Source organism: Zerene cesonia, chromosome 6 (assembly GCF_012273895.1).
Source record: "Zerene cesonia ecotype Mississippi chromosome 6, Zerene_cesonia_1.1, whole genome shotgun sequence".
NCBI lineage: Eukaryota > Metazoa > Arthropoda > Insecta > Lepidoptera > Pieridae > Zerene > Zerene cesonia.
This window is the reverse complement of record NC_052107.1, coordinates 5,389,417-5,403,638: the sequence shown is the minus strand read 5'-3', so window position 1 is coordinate 5,403,638 and position 14,222 is coordinate 5,389,417. Positions and strand designations below refer to the sequence as shown.

General features: G+C 32.2%; 1 protein-coding gene across 2 annotated transcripts in view; it reads right to left on the bottom strand.

Moving 5' to 3' along the window:
• The window catches only part of LOC119840542, a 45,878-nt gene that overhangs the window by 23,885 nt on the left and 7,771 nt on the right, over window positions 1–14,222 (bottom strand). The window lies entirely within an intron of this gene.

The following is a 14,222-nucleotide window of genomic DNA, read 5'->3' as shown; positions in this document are numbered from 1 at the left end:
CTAAAAATAATTCTGTTTTGGCGCTGGGATTATGGAAACACGTTTTCAGCCAACAAAATCCCGCTGCACACATACTTGTAAATTGCCTTTCGTTAAGCCTAGACAGACACGTTTGGAAAAAACGAAATGGGTATATTGGGATTGACAGGCGAAGGTAAGTCGATAACTCGATAGCAATACGGCGAAACAGTCGATCGAGGCGCCATTATATAATATGGAAATGGAATAAAGTATAGAATAACATACAAATCCATGCACTATAAGTACGAAAGTCTGTCTGTCTGCATATCCGATTCTGTTTGGATTCAATTTTGAATAAAAACAGTTGAAAGCTAAAGGCCTTTTAATAAACCCCCTTTTTAGGGTAGCGGATAAATAATATGATTTGCTTCACACACATGTACAAAAATGAAAATTACGCACAATAAGGATACATAATACACATGTATAAAAATAAATAAAAAAATGTGATTAAGTTACGCAAAAATTAAAATTCATAAAACAAAACAGCTCTGTTTGCGTCTGATAGTTTTGAGTAATCTGTAATTATACCACATTTACGCGTCTTTGTACGAGACGTGTATTCTAAGACAAGACCATTAATTAGTCTACATAATTGCAGGTGAATATTTAAATGTGAATAAATGTGTCTACATTTTGTAATAAAACATTTTGAAGGATCTAATAATCTAATAATTTCTGTAACATTGAACTTTACTATGTAAATATAATTTCTATGCTATTGTTAATTGGTTTTATCGGAACCTTGAAAGTCTAATGAAAAATTAAGACGATGAATTGCTAGACATTTAAAAATCCATGAACGGTATTATTATTTTTTCATTTCATCCGAAAGAATTATCCGTTGATGTTGAAATAAAATGTCGTTTTAGGCAATTGATGTCCATCACTTCGTTATTACTAGTCACACCTCGAGTTGTACTGCGATGTTTATATACGAAAAAGAGAAAATACAAAAACCTGAAAATTACAACACGTATTAAAAAATAACTGGATAATAGGTTCTTTTACCAAAATTAATCTCAAAAAGTGTTTTTGTTGTATATTTTTTTCTAGTTTAATTATAAAATGTAGTAGTGTGTTGGATTGAAATTCACTGTCTTACCCTTAATAATATACAAGAAATAATAAAAACATTAATATATTTAGATAAAAACTAAAGAAATGAGCAATTTGCAGAGTCCGACAGCTGACTAGCTTCCGTATTTGATAAAAAAAAAACGTGAAAAATTATGATATGGATTGAACTTTATCGGAATAATATAGCAAATGATATACGTCTGTATAATATACATCTATAGGTAGTAAAAAATATGTCAAAATGTTGAGGAAGAAATTGTAATGCTATTATATTGCGTATGCTTTGCTCTGTTATATATTCAAAGGCATCTAGTTACCCTAACAAAGCTAACACGGCTAGAAGACACACGATGCCTCAGTATCCTTTTACAGTAATCCAAACGTATATTGCAGCTTTATGCATAACTTTGGCCTCTGGACATAATACGATGATAAGGAATTTTAATGTATTAAAACAAAGTACCCTTATGCAACAGATATAATATGCAAAATGTATACATGATACATTCTGCTAATATTATAAATGCGAAAGTTTGTAAGGATGTGAGTGAGGTTGTTGCTCTTCCACGCAAAAACTACTGAACCGATTGCAATGAAATTTGGTTGAAGCTGGATGAACTGGAATAATATATAGGCAAATTTTTATCCCGATATTCCTACGGGATACGGATTTACGCGGGTGAAACGGCGGGGCGCAGCTAGTATATTATATCTTTATGGTTAAATAATACCTTTCCAGATTCCTTCAAATTGAACATAGAAAGAGATTACTTCGATACAATTAGATTTACTCGCAAAAGTGCATACACTGCGCATAGAACTCGAGAAATTTCTATCTCCCGTTTTTGCGATAGCGAATGTTCTTAACACAATTTGAATCTGAAATAATTCGATTCTCTCGGCACACTTATCGAATTTATGCCAATGTTACCACCGAGGGAATATAAAATTAATGTATAAAACAGAAGTTGGGTCGTAAATTAAGGAAAAAATCACCGACCCGCGAATAAAAAGTCAGGTATATTGAGTAGAATAGGACAGATATAGTTTAATAATTTGAGAACTAATTTTAGTCAATAAATAACCAAGCAACGTCATTTGCAATTAATGTAGCGGTTCGACAAGTTCGTCCTTATTATAATGTGGATTGTTTCGCACATCATTAGCCATCATTTTCTACATAAGCCTTCTCTCTGATCTTAAAAAAATTGTTGAATGAGCGTTGATCTTATGGACCTGGTTTCGAGATCAAACCGTAGATACGGTGGAGCATAAGAAAGTAATCTGGGCTTGGGAGAGCACAGAAGAATAATGAATATAATGAATCTACCCACTAGATACCTTTTGAAAAGTTACAGAACTTTTGTAATGAGTGGATTCATATTAAAACATCGTATTACTTTTCTAGAAAGTACGAAACATACTTAATAGAACTAAAAGCGTTGTAATGTAAGGGTAAAAAGGGTAAAAAGATTGCTTTTTGCATCGTTAATAACTTCCGTCCTTGGAGTTAAGAGCATTTAAAAGACTTATTCAATAATCCAACTGACCTATGCTTTTGTTAAAATATAACTCGCTCTCACGTCAGTGTGAATTAAGCTCTAAGCATATGGAACAAAGGTTTCTTTTGGATGCGATAATACAAATAAAAATGTTATGTGCTTAAACCATGCCTTAAGAATTATCAAATCTATACATTCTTGAGTGTTTTCCTAAATTACGACAACTTTGATACAAATGATTCTATTAAATTGTGACTATGTGGTGTAATTTAGTGACTATGTGGTTTAATTTCACTATAAGTTTATGTGTGTAAATTTTATTATCGAACTTGAATATTGACATCTTTCTGTAATAATTGCATATATGACTGACGAACACTGTACATACAATTATGTTTTCAATTTTGAAAGCTATTTTAATGTGTTCCGAAATAAATAAATATTTGAATTTGGATTTACATGACAAACTATAAAATAGATTGAAAAAAGAAGCACCAGCCACATTCGAGCCATTTGCAAAATAATACGCGAAATGTCATGGATGATCGATTGTCCAATACATTTAATTTCGCTTGTTACAAATTAGTGTTTCAATTCATTATAATCAATGACATGTGACGAAGTAATTGTATGCATAAAATAAACTCTAACACATATTATACACTAACTCCTTAGGCTTTATTATTGTAAATTTCCTTGTCTTAATCTAATAGATCTGACAATATATCGCAGACTATCTTTACACCCGCTTTGCAAGATATAAGTGATAAGTACCTGCCATATATTCCACAAAACATGTATTTATAAATATATAGAATATCGTCAAAACATGGAATAATCTGTTTCAACGCAAAAGTGTTCTTTCACGCCTATCTATGTTTAGCAAGTACATACTTGAAAACCAGCCAATGACGTAAAATGCAGGTTCAACAAAAAATTGTTTTACAGTAAACAACCCGAGCAAGTCGTTAATATATGTTCCAACTTATATTTTCTCATCATCCGTGTGGATATAGACTTTAACAGAGTTACTCTCCTACGCAATAAAACGGGGTGAAGGACGGAATCAATTTAGTAGAGAGTGCGAAACACCGCCCACGCTGACAAAATCAATCGGCTCCGTAGACGGCGAATAATTTATATTTATAAAGTCCGCCTTACATTGCATGTATTTTCTGAGTTATACAGATAAAGAATCCACTAAATATATACATGTAGGAAATTATGCATATCTTTATTTAAAAATTGACGCAACATGGCCATCTTGCGAGATAATCTTCCTGAATCAGATGAGTTAAATTGCACTTTTTTTAGTCAACGCAAAAGTTAAGACGAATTGACAAGCTCATTGACATAAAAAATAGTTCACGAAAAATACCCAAAAATAATAGATTCGATTTAATAAGATAATCATATATGGTGGACGAAAATTAGTCGTTATAATTCAATGAATACATAATACATATATATATGATAATCATAAAAATCATTGCTGAAACACCAACGCGCTACGACGCGTAGCTCATATTGTAGACAGTGCTACGACATCAAATATTACGTTTTGTAGACCTTCGCTTAAGAGTAAATTGCTTCTATCTTTTATGTAACAAAATATATATTAGCTAATACGACCTTTAGCTTTGGGGTATAAACCTTTTTATTCAACAGCGGGACAAAAAAACACTTAAACACTTAATTGTTCAAATAATGAACATTCAAGTTACAAATTTAGTTCCTGTAATATGTCTGATTGACAAATCAATGACCTACATTTTTGTTACTTGATTGTTTTTGTATGAAACAAATTTTCATATTTGTAAAATAAACGACGACACAGTGAATGACATAAGCCCAACAATCCGTTTTATTATGAAATAAATTTTGTATCTAAGGTTGCAACAACTAAATAATGGATAAGGCTTTTAAATCGTATAATTTGATGTTTCTCATAAATCTTCCAAACTTTCAGTTTGATACTCTTAATTCATTTAAAATCAACATCATATTGTTAACGTTTATCTATGTATTCAGACATATAGAATATAGATATCCTACTAATGGCATAATAATTGTTCAAAAAAAACAGTTTCTTGAAAATGATTGCCATACACCAAAATCCAGTTTTATCCAGTTATAGCTAGATTTTATTAGCTTGACACACGGTATAGTGCACAGAACGCTACACAGATGCAACACGTGTGCCCGTGCAACCATAATAACACAGTTTACAGAGAAGTATTCAGCAGTACAACAGTCTGATCTCGTTGTAAAATCAGAAAACGTCTAGATAATGCCGCGATTGTCGCAACTCAATATTATAGTCATTACTATTCATCATTATGAAAACGCAAATCCTTGTAAACTCGAAATGAAGATTCTCTCACAGTACAACTTTACGTTTAAACTTTACACTTTTAATCTTATACGTATTATAATAATGTAAGTTATAAAAAAATTAAAACATGCGTGCGACATGGCGTATAAAGCTCAGCCTCTTTACTCCCGCGTCCCCCCTTTGCCCGCACAATTGAGCTATCTTCGGTAGTCTTCGGTAAGCGGCTGTATGGATTATTCGACTGTAATTATCATATAAGCCTATTCGCATGAAAATATTTCAGTAGAATGTCGCCAGCTTAATCTGAGCGTTCCCAGGTCTTGCGATCGTGCGGGAAACGAAAAGTAAGAGAGAGAGTATAGAAACGCCTAACGTATATTTGCTACCGCTTAGCCTAATCATATAACGCATAACAATTTTAGATTCATAAAATATATGTAATATTAACCAATAAATTGCTGCAATAAACATATTTTAGCAACTAATACAGTTGATTTATACCGGCACTAGTAATAACAAAAATGAATTCTCAATGCGACGTGTTTATACATACATACATATATAACATTAATGATCATTACCGCTATAGTGTGCATAGACACGACTGACAAATCCATCTGATTAAAGTACATTCATTGTCATGTTTCCGTTTATTCATATAGCTCTCATTATACGATTAGGAAAATTAATTTATGTATGTAGTACGCAAATGATTGTTAATTCAATTGAAACAAAAGTGCGTTTTTACATTTATTTATATTGAAACGTTTAGTGTGAAGCGACAAAGTAATTAAAATATAACAGAGAATTATTTAAAGTGAATGATCTGCTCTGGAAATAAAATAGTAAAAGTATAAATAGATACAGAGCTGCTTTTGTTTCATAATGTGAAAGAAAAATATTTTAATAGAATCGCTATCCATTTATGTTCTTTTCAGCGAACGAATAAAGACTCGTTATCTTTTATGTATTGTTGAACTTTTCATTCGCAGACCTAATACAGTGAATATTACTACCATATAATAATAAGATTTTACGACTTTAGATCTAGTACATTCAGCAAAAGAGACCTAGCTGGTCTTTTTCGATAGAGTTAGCGTCTTGAGAACCAATTGGACATTTTTTTTTGTTAGCTTTTATTATTTGTATTCATGAGAAAGACAGTTGGAATAGCAGGATGACTGCTAAATTTTGTGTAAATCATAGGATCGCCTTTTATTATAGTGGGGAAATCTTGTATAGGCCCCTGGGGAAGAGGTCGTTGGTTATGTCGGATTCCTACCGACTACAAGCCCACTTATTAGAATTCGTCCGCGACATCGTAGGATCACCTAATAATTCTTTAAGCATTTACATAGAATCGCTATTTACTATTGGGAGGCCCATATCCTCTTCCTTACCCTTCCCAGTTCTTTCCTTTTTTCCTCTCTTCAATCCTTTCCTAATCCCTTTCTTATTTGCAGTCGGCAATCCATTTGAAGAGGCGTTAGGTCTGCATTATACCTCTCCAAATGTTCATGGGCGGTGGTAGCGCTTACCAACAGGCGACCCACCAGCTCCATTGCCGACTATGACATAAAAAAAAATAAAAACCACGTTACATCGGCACCCGTATTGCGAGAAGGCCTTAACAGATAATTCTGTTCAACTACACACGCTTCGACACAATTTCGAATTCCCCTTTGCGATTCTGCACAAAATAATATTATTAATAAAAAAGCCCATATTTAGTATTTGAACCCAACCCCTCAAAGCTACACTCATTTCCAAAATAACAAGGAGGCAACTATTCGTATAAATATACAAATAAATATCTACCTCGGAAGTATTGCTACAAATGCCTATAGAAGCCTACCTCTGTTCCTTTCAGGACGGCTTCAATCACTTACTTTCAAGATCGTATGTAAATAGGTCATTGCTTTACTAGACGTACTGTTCTTTATTGAGAAAATACTATTAAATTTTATTCATGTTAATCGAAACTTCACATTAATTCACGATGAGAAAATTGTAAAATGCTTTTAAGAAAATTGTGTTCATGAAAAAGTTTATTTTATATAGCAAAATTGCACTATCGTCATATTATATGTTCTCCGAATTAATTTGGTTTTATTCATACCAAGTTTATTGGAAATTCCTGAAAAATCATGCAAGTAGCTGAACGTAAGTGAATTATTAGCCTGACGAGATGCAATCGTTTCAGAGAAAGTCAATTATGAAATAAGATATTATTCAACAGAGTTATGGCGTAGATATTAAATTTATGAATTAATCAATAAGTATAATACTGAATTTTCACGTCGTGTTGTGGCTACCAAATTATGAGGAAGTTTGAAAGTATTTGAAATATGTTAATATTTTATTGGATGTAAATCTCAAATTCAGAATAAAAGTGATATAAAATGTTTAATTTATCAAGTAAATGAATGCCACGAAGCTGATACAACGGTCTTCGAGGTCTTCACAAGGTTTCCAGGCCATACAACTAATGTATTACATTATGACATAAATCTCGTTAAAATATGCGCTGCAATTTATTGAAATATATATTTTGTAGAATAATATTTACGTTAAACATAATCGTAATTATATTCTCCAATGATATATAGTTTTAAGTTGCTTTTAATGTAAAATTAAATTCATTTTTCATTGTTATGACTATAACAAAGTTTTAAATAAATTCAAAAAGAAACATCTTCATGCTTTTGATTACTTCCAACGAATTCAGAGCAACATATGTCGGCTCAGCTTTTGGATCAGCAAGTTATTTATAATATCAATATCATCATTAACATTTTCTATTAAATTAACGCAATTAAAAATTAGCTTACATATTTGTATGTTAACCTAAGCATAACAACATTAATCGTTTATTCCATATGAACAAACCGTAAAGACGTATAACAAAGTAGGTATAAATCAGTTTAATATTATTGTGCCTCTAATAAATAATATAATTCGCATTCTGTTTGCTCAAGATGCTCATTAACAATATCTGTTGTCAACATCGTCTTCAAATCCAGACTCGCAACAAACAATAATACTCGTAATTATAATCATCGTTTAGAAATTGTTCGATTGTATCTAATCCAGTGGATATTTATTTGTTGTGAGAGATAACTAGCAAACTGTGCTAGCGAATGGGCTTGTTACAGGCTGATTGCCTACAAGTAAACAATACCAGTGTTGTAATTAATCTGTCAAATCTACATGTTATAATGATTTAAATAGGACTTTATTGGTTTTCTGTATACAAGAACCTGATGCTGTCTTTATATTCTAAACTGTATTTGACTAACAAATAAATTATTTTCAATAAAAGACCGCCTTAATAAAGGAAAAAATAAAGTCATGTCGAAGTTGGTTCTCAAAACAAGAAAAACATCTAATTTGAAGCACCTACTTCAACTTTTGCTTAAAAACAAATTTATTTTTCTGTTCTAAATGTATTATTTAAGGTAGGTTCTTTGTACAGGCACGCCATCTGTATTTTTTCTTTTTCATTTTTTAAAGTTTCTTCTTTTTTCTTTTAACTGTGCTGACATCATCAAGGTACGATTTTTTATTCTGAAACGAACTAGTCAAATTGAAAAACCTAAAACTAAAGCATTCATATTGGAAAACTTAAAACCAATAAGCGGTAGTGGTTGAAAGTTGAATATCGAAATATTTCCCCTTCTAAATTAATGTACTAATATAGTATGAGTGATTGGATTGTATTTCTTTCATGTAAGAATATTAAAAAACACGTTCTCAAAATATTAATGCAATATTATTCTGAACATTGATAGACATTATATCAATGCTCTGAATCATATAAAAACAAGAGAAGACAATCCCATTTATTTCGGTCATAACACGAATTACGAATATTATTTTTGTTCTATTATATATTTCGGAATCAATAAAGGATAAGTAAGAGAATTTCTAGAAATTCTCTCTTAATTTAATAGAGCGATGTTTATTTTGAGGTTATCATAACTGAAATAACAATCAGGCTCCATACCAGCACCACCAAGTCAGTAACTTTAAATTAGACAATAAATGCAACCTAGTGTGCCTAAAAACAGTAACTTAAAAGAGTTATTAATAATGGAATGCGTATTTCATTAGTTCTAAAGGGGATTACCGTGACGTTTAAAGGAGTATTCAATTCAAGTGTGAGGAAAACACAGCGCTATAAGTCGTCTAACGCCATCACTAGCTCACACTGGAATTAGTACTACTTTAAGACGCCACGGTAATCCCCCTGAAACAGTAAAGAAAGATGACGTCGTGGTATCCCCTCTTTACATATTTCTAACTCTTGTCAGGAAATATAAGTACGATAATGTTATATGCTGTTAAGAAATAGCGAGAGTTTAAAATTATATAGATTTTACAGTTTTATTGCGCACATAAAGTATGTAAAATACAGTCTTTGTTCACACATAAATCGAGGTAATTTATAGTGGCATATAGCATGCATATAAAAGTAGAATTTTAATTAAAACACTTTTGAGTTTGGCCTTTCGAAAGGAATAACCATTATCCAGATATAAAATGAGATAAAATCACTCACCATCGCAATTTTTAAAATAATTTGCAGATAAGTTGAATTATATGGCAAAAGTGCTATTTTGAACCCCGATCTCACCGACAGATTCAATATACGACTCCCGAGGAAAAGTAATTTTGCGGCCGAGTGATAATACGCTATTTTTTCATTGCCTTCTATAAGAAACTTTTTCCATAAATTACTTTTTTTGTACAACCGCCAATTTCACTTTGATTATGGCATTGCTTTTGTACATATTTTTTTCTAACAAAAGGCATATTTGAACGAATTCCTAAGATCAAATGAAGCACACATTTACGTCACGTTTTAAGAATTTTCCAAACTAATTTCTATGGCATAAAAAGTAAGTTTTATGTTTTTCAGCAAGAACTTTGAAAACAATGAATTCAAATTTTCATCTTATCTGCACACTGGATACTTTAGAACTGAAAATGTGGCGATGCGAGCAGCGTATGGCATATAGACAACGGTAAGTGACATATGTACACTTACTTCACCAATTTTAGATTTCGCCTAAATTCATGGGAACCCGGAAGGAAACAAACAGGCTGATAATGAGAAATTTTGAAAGAATAAAAAAAAAACTGATCACGAGGCGGGATACGAACCCACGTCTTTTGCCAAACCGTAGCGAGGCTGATAATGTTTCGATTCATTGATTAATCAAAGTTAGTTATTAAACCAGCTTATTGATTCAAATTCAAATTTTAATTCGTTCATTTAATCAAACACTTTACCTAATCATAGCTAATTACATTTAGATAGCAGTATAAATAGGTATACATATAACAATTAAGTGGTTCTAGACCGATATATAAGCTAGGTTACAGAGTAACCTGTATTAAAGACATAAGATTGATGCTTTAAAACATTCTATCCTATCCTACTAATATTATAAATGCGAAAGTTTGTGAGGATGCATATGCATATGTATGTGTATGTGTGTTTCTCTTTCACGCAAAAACTACTGAACCCATTGCATTGAAATTTGGTACGCAGATAGCTTGACAACTGGAATAACACATAGGCCCGCTTTTTATACCGATATTCCTACGGTATGCTGAATTACGCGGGCGAAACCGTGGGGCGCAGCTTATATTATATTAGCGCAACAACCTATTATAATTGATATTATAGCTTCCACCAATAAAGGGCAAATACTTCTTTAAGTTGACATGTTGATATTGTCTGAGACTTCAATAAAAATGACTCGTATAGCAGCACAAGACAAAGATGCCTTTGAAAGCCCATCACGTTATAAAGCCTACGCAATCTGTAACGTAACATGAATGTTCATTGAAATGTGACAAAGCAGCCAGCCGGTAAACCTTTGATCTCGGATAAAGTACGGGACAGAATGGATTTGTGTGTTCAGGCGAGTTCTAAATACCTACTATAAAGTCTATAGATGTGTTATACTTTTCAACCGACTTCAAAAAAGGGTCCTCCCTTTTCAAATCGTTTTTTTTTTCTTTGATAACCCACACTTTTTCACAGGGTGTGTTTGTTGATTCTTTTATTATTTTAAAGGTGATTGATGCCTTTTTCACATATACGCTGCAACTGTCAGAGAGTCAATGTGGTGTCCACTGAAAATCAGTGGAGGGTCTAAGTTCCTTCAATGGGCTTAGACTCTCATACACTGAGTGGATCATCTTTTTATACCAGGTTAATTTAGTTTTTTTTTTTGTATCAAATTATTTTCGTTTTCATTAGTAAATAAAACCTTAAAGTTCATTATTAAATAAATGTATTTTCTTTCTTTCTATCTTACCTTTTATTTGTGCCAACTAAATATAATTTAGTTCTGGAAATTTGAAAGTGGTTCAGTTTTTTTATACAAATAGAATGCAAGGAAACTATCAAGCTAGAAGTAAATCTTCTGATGAGTTTTGCAAAGTTTGCAAAAGAAATGAACCTAAAGGTGTAGCATTCAAGTTGTGTTTGTACGAGTACATTTACTTCGGTGTCCGTATTATGTAAAATGCTCCTTTCGGTCTTTTGAGATTCATTGGAGCTGTGTGTGAAACCATAAACAAATTAACCGTGGAATAAAACCGAATAGTTTACGCAGACAGCTGTAAAACTATTTATATTAAGTAAGAGGCCTTTATGATTATATTTGTTGGCTTATAAAAACAATTCACTGATTTTAACAAACTTCACCGCTCATACGCTTTAATATCAGCATATTTGTAGTGAATTTATAAAGGTTTAGGTTTAGGACTAGGAGATTTATTATTAGCAATAGCAGTCATAAAGTGCCACTTACTTTTTAACACCTTAAAACGCCGCATATATAGAGCATATATCAGTTCATTTATATTGACTTCCACATTACTTTAGGAATATTGTGTTGATTGTGTCGGAATATGTATAAGTTGTATACATGTATATTGTATTTTCGAAACACGATATGTTTAAGAACGTATTTTGTTTGTCGTATCAGTGTCAGCGATGTATGTCGTTTTAGCTATGATTGGTTTGGGAGTAAATAGCGTAGCGAATGTTTGGATGTAAATGAAACCCAATTTCTGTACTTATGCGATAACGTTTCGCATTGTTACACTCACGTAGATTTTCTTTCATTGTCGTTCCACACTTCGTCTTCCAATTTTATTATACGTTTTATTCGCCTTGTCGTTCTGAGTTCTGACTTCGTAAGCTTCCGATAAAAGCTAAGCTAAGCTCGGTCTCTTTAAAACCACTGCTATACTTAAATTGTGTATTAATTCCACTAACTTAAAAAAAAGTTTTTATTGGCAATGATTTAACATATCTTAAAATATACGTGCAATATATAGTAAATGAACATTCTACTCAACATATAACACTAAGCTATACACAACCAATCTCATCCTCAATACAATAGTGAGCTCGAAAACATCCCGATTTTCTTTTATGATAATGTCTCAAACACTGAGTAGACTACTGCCTACATAACGTATATACCAACCCTTTAACATGGTTAAACAAAGCCCTTTGAAGGACAGGACCACAACTCTTGTACAGATATAAGCGCCTGCAGACCGTAAAATAAAATTGCCGCACGAGGACCACCCACAGGCAGGGAGATCATGAATATTTGCCTCTAAATTTGAGATTAAGGGAATTAAGCCATTACGCCGACTCTGAATTACGTACTTTCATCCGACTCATCTTTCTGTGTACGGTTGACATTTTTAATAAATGGAAAATGACTGAAAGGGACACGCAATTTTCATTTATTTTATTGCCATAATAATTTAAGTGCGTTTGAATTTACATTGTGTTATTTTTATTAGAATTCTAATATCATATATCTTCTCCATATTTTATTGATATGAAGCTTTATTTCTATAACCGCTTATATTGTGCTTTATTTTAAACCTACTTTGCGGCTAATCAAAAAGTAAACTTATTAAATATTAACACTTTTACCTCTTCATTTATCTGAAGTTAAAGTGGCTTCAACTGAACAAAAGTACCTAAAAACCACTTTAGGTTATATTGATTTAAAATTATACACAACATAATGTAGTGTTTGGTGAGTTTTATATATGCGTTAAGTACTTTCCATTAAATGCGATGAAAGCTCTTGCAGTTCAGTTGCAGATAATAAAATATTGCTCGGCATTAATAATATCTTCTATAAAATCGTGTAATGATGGATCGGTTTCAATGACATACATGAAAAAGTTCAATAAGAATATTTAATCGTCAGTTTAACTTGGTCATATTTTTATTGTATACGAGAAGCAAACACGGCATATTCTATAGGACTTGTCATATTAATGTACAGTTTTTGAGAAGTTGTTGTATTGACATATTATACTGTAATTTCCTGCTTTATTCATTATTTTATTGTGTATTCACTTATTTTTTGCGATAAAATAATGAAAAAAAGAATTCATTAATTCGGAATAATTCAAATCTGTGCGTTCGTCCGTTTAGTGGTCACAGATTTATCGTTACTTAGCCCAAAAGCCAATACAAGTAAATAATCTTTTTAAGTTTAGTCTAGATAATATATAGATAATAAAATCACACCCCCCAGAAGTTTGGCAATAGATGCATGTAAACGTTACTGTGTTCCATACGGTGGAATTGGAAGGCCGCAGGCCCGTATCCTTTTCCCCACCCTTCCGTGATGGTGATGGTGATCGCTCACCATCATGCGAACCACAAGCTGAGTTGCCCGATAACATTACCCGATTTAATTAAGAAAAACCCCATTAAAATTTTCAGTAGTTTTAATGATCTAAGTACATACATACGGACGGACGCGGGAAGCTTTGCTTTATACTATATTATGCCAAGGGAGCATTTTATCATGATAAAAAGTATCCTAGTCACCCAAGTTAGCTCATACCCTGTATAAATAAAAATTTCACCAAAATCCGTACAGTAGCTTCAGCGTGATTGACGGACAAACATCCAATCTAACTTACTTTCACATTAATAATATTATATTAGTGTCATACGATAAGATACGATACGATTTTTGTCTAATGACACGAACCAAATATATAATATCCACATACCGCGTAACTTTGAGGGCGAGTGGGCGTTGGATTGCGAAATCCGGTATGTAATTAGAGATTATATTATAATATGCGAACAGTCTACGCAACACGCAATAATATCCCCATAGTGAATTAATTAACAAAATTATATTATAATTTGAATACTCGTAGAGCAAAATGATTATGAAGCTACTGGAGATAGCACAATTAATTTTTACCGC